Below are 4,234 nucleotides of genomic sequence, written 5' to 3' on the forward strand. Positions count from 1 at the left end.
CTTTTTTATTCCTGAAAGACTTTTAATTACTACCAATCTTAACCAACAAGCATTTTGCTTTTGATTAAAGTAGTCATTGATATCTTGACAATGCTTGACACACTCCCTATGAATTTAATTAACTTTTTCTTTCCCTTTTTTATTAGATGCTGTAAAGTAGGAGAGAGTGGAAAAAAAAAAAATTCAGTTTTATACATAGTATCAGATGCTCTTGGTAGCATAGCAAAATTCTGACTTTATTAACTCAGTGAGAATAGCTTAATTAGTCAATACTTAGTATGGAAGTCAGAATATTTTTTCTGAAGCTGATGGAATCAACTAAATGTGTCTGTTCTTGGCAAAAGGAGGGTAGTACAATGTCACAATTCAATTGATGTATGTTCTCTAGGCTGAACATCCTCAGCTCTTTCAGCCTGTTCTTATTGAGGAGGTGTTCCACTCCTTAGGTCATTTTTGTGACCCTCATCTGGATGCACTCCAACAGATCTACATCTCTCCTGTACTGAGGACTTCATATCTGGACAGAGAACTCCAAGAGGTCTCACAGAGAAGAGCAGAGGGGCAGAACCATGTTCCTCAACCTTTTGGACATGTTTCTTTTTATATATCCCAGGGTAGGGTTAGCTTTTTGAGATATAAGACCACATTGCTGAATCATGTCCAGCTTAATATCCACCAGTATCATCAAACCCTTTTCGACATGGCTGTGCTCTATGCTTTCATCCCCCCAGTTTGTACTGATAGTGGAGGATACTAAAAGTGCAAGATCTTGCACTTGGAATACATAAGGAATTATCTCTTGCTAATCAAACAAACACATCTTCATTAGTAGATGAACAACAAAAACAGGCAGGTGCATCAGATGTCTCTGGGTATTTCCCTCTGTAAAATGTCTTTCCAGTAGGATCAAGTTATCTTCTGCCAATTAAAGGAAAAGAATATGATAAGTTGTAACTTGTAAATGTAATCTACTCTGCAGAGATGATGAAGTAGAGACATTAGGGTAATGGGTAATAATGAAAAGCTAAATCAGCAAGCAGGTCTCCATACTAATATAGACTAAACTGTGTGACATTTCAATTCTGAATGAATACCATAAACAGTAGGAAAACAGGTTTATCAAATATATCTACATAAAACTATAAACAGTACAAACCTTTTCAGTGCAGTGTTTATATTTACAGCACATACATTACAAATTAAATTTACTCTAGCATGTACTTCTGATACAAATTACTTTTCTTCAGATAAATATTATCCCTAATAATTAGATCACTGTGAGCAAAAAGGATCCATTAGTGATGCTAGGGATGTTTAGCTGAAGTTCCTGTTTAGTGGATTTTAATTATGCTAATATATAGAAGTGCTTGGGGAAGGGTGTAAGTCATACCTAGAGGAAGAAAATGAACTGAATTCATATACACAAGTAGACATGTTTATTTCAAATAATTTTGAGCTGATTGCTTAGTACATTAATATATTTTCAGGAGACGATCTATTCCACTCTGAAGTTATTTAATATCAACAGTAAAAACATTGAAAAACAGTGTATCTTGGCTATAAAGATTTTAAATTATGAGATTAAAAAATATGTACAGATTTATTTATTTACTTTTTTTTTTTTCCCGAGAAATATACAGAAGTCTCTATGTGGCCAGAATATTGCAACTATTACTATTTTAAAACACGTGCTGTCTCACAAGCTCAGACTATATAAAAGGTACCAGAAGTGAAATATTGACTTCATCAAAGTCAACAGAAAATTTACTGTTGATTTCAAGCAGACAGGACTTCAATATAGTGAAATTCATGATGAAATAGCAAGATACGGCAACCCTGCTGCCTGTAAATTAACAACATCTCACTGGAATTACTTTGTTATCAGAACTTTCATTTAAAACAGCTTAGGATGGAGAGAATTTACAAAGAACTTGGGCCTGATTTCATTACCCTGTGCTCCTTTAAATCGCCAGTAATTCTGTTAAAATGGCTTAGCATTTTACTAGCACCAGAAGAAACAGATGGGTAATCCTTGTCAGGTTACAGTGAATCAGTATATTCTTCCACACTCCAACTGAGGTGGAAAGACAACTGCTGTGTGTCACAGCAACAGTAACAACCCTTGATCAAGTTAGTTGCAAAACAATATCTAGTTATTGTTAGTATAAAGAGAATGGAGGTGATTATATTTTATAACTGCTTCAGAAATATTTACTTCACTTCTCTCACGTGGATGTAAGTACATATGCACACATGCATACAAAGTTCAAATACAATATTGTGCTGCAGTCTCAAACTGCTGAGATATTGCCCCAAACGAGAAGATGTATTTCTACAAGATTATGGGTGAATGCAATGATGCAGACAAAATAGTTAATTTAGTTAACTGTTTAATTGTCTTCCTCCTGAAATGGACATAAGTAAGTCAAGTCTTCATGAAAAGCAGAATGCATTAAATGAAATTTTTGAGAACATGACATGGCATTGTACTTAGAGAACAGCTGCTTTCTTGTTACTTTCAGCATTAGTTGATGCTATAACCATGAACTTTCTCCTCTTCTGAGATGTGTCATGATGCTTATACGAAGCAGATAGGGAAACTACAGACAAGTATGATAGTATCAGAAGGAACTGTAGTTTCTATCTGATTAATAATCACTGTAGTTCCTTGGTATTCTTAAGCTGGACATTCTTGGTGTCTGACTGTAATCTTTAGTTCTTGTTCCTATTTTATGTTTTAGTCTCTCTTAAAACAACTTTGTACTCGAATCTGTTACCTGTTTGGTTAATAGAATCATAGAATCATAGAATCACACAGGTTGGAAAAGACTTTAAAGATCACTGAGTTCAACCATGACCTGACCATACTACCCTAACAACCCTCCACTAAATCACATCTCTGAGCACCACATCCAGGGATGGTGACTCAACCACCTCCCTGGGAAGCCTATTCCAGTGCTTAACAACCCTCTCCATAAAGTTGTTTTTCCTGATATCCAACCTAAACTTACCCTGGCACAACTTTAGGCTGCTTCCCCTCATCCTGTCACCTGTCACCAGTGAGAAAAGACCAACCCCGCTCTCCCTGTAAGCACCTTTCAGGTACTGGAAGAGAGCAATAACATCTCCCCTCAGCCTCCTTTTCCCCAGACTAAACAGCCCCAGTTCTCCAGTCTCTCCTTGTAGAGCATATTCTCCAAGCCCTTCACAAGTCTTGTTGCCCTTCTTTGGACCTGCTCCAGCACCTCAATGTCCTTTCAGTTTCCCAAAACTGAACACAGTAGTCGAGCTGAGGCCTCACCAATGCTGAGTACATTGGCAGGATGACTTCCCTAGTCCTGCTCACCACAGCATTCCTGATCCAAGCCAGGCTGCCATTGGCCTTCTTGGCCACCAGGGCACACTGCTGGCTCATATTCAGCTGACTGTCCATCAGAACACCAAGGTTCCTTTCCATCAGGGAGCTTTCCAGCCACTCCTCCCCAAGCCTGTAGGGTTGCCTGGGATTGCTGTGACCAAAATGCAGGACCCGACACTTGGCCCTATAGAAACTCATACAGTTTGCCTTGGCCCATTGATCCAGTCTATCCAGATCCCTCTGTAGTGCCCTTCACCCCTTAGGCATATCAATATTGACTTTGTTCATCTGCAAACTTACTGAAAGTGCATTAAATCCCCTCATCAAGATTGTTAATAAAGATGTTAAATAGAAGCGGCCCCAGTACTGAGTTCTGGGTACACCATTTGTGACTATCCTGAAAGTTCTTTCAAATGTTTTACTGCATTGCCCCACTGTGTTTCTAATAAGGATACTTGCTAGACCATTCAGACTAATGTATGCCTAAACATTGTCTAGCAATACTAGTAATAGAAAGCAAGTGCCTGATATCTGTGAAATAGATTGTCCACTGTGGGGCTGCAGAGTCATCACAGCATTATTAAGACAATTTTTTATTTGAACTTTAGGCATCATATACCAGTCATCCACTAACTGAACCTCATTTAAGGTTTTTCAGTTGAGAAAAAAACATGTTTTTGGCAGGAAATGTTCACCCTGCTTCCCATCTACCTTTTACCTTAACACTCTGTGAGTTTTGTTTTCTGTGACACTGCATTTCTGATTATTGATGTGATGTTTACATCACAGACAATCCTTACATCTCAGAGCAATCTCAGAACATCTCGGAGCAAGTTTAATTTCTTTATGCTTTGCTTTAGAAAAATAATAATAATA

Source organism: Meleagris gallopavo, chromosome Z (genome assembly GCF_000146605.3).
Source record: "Meleagris gallopavo isolate NT-WF06-2002-E0010 breed Aviagen turkey brand Nicholas breeding stock chromosome Z, Turkey_5.1, whole genome shotgun sequence".
NCBI lineage: Eukaryota > Metazoa > Chordata > Aves > Galliformes > Phasianidae > Meleagris > Meleagris gallopavo.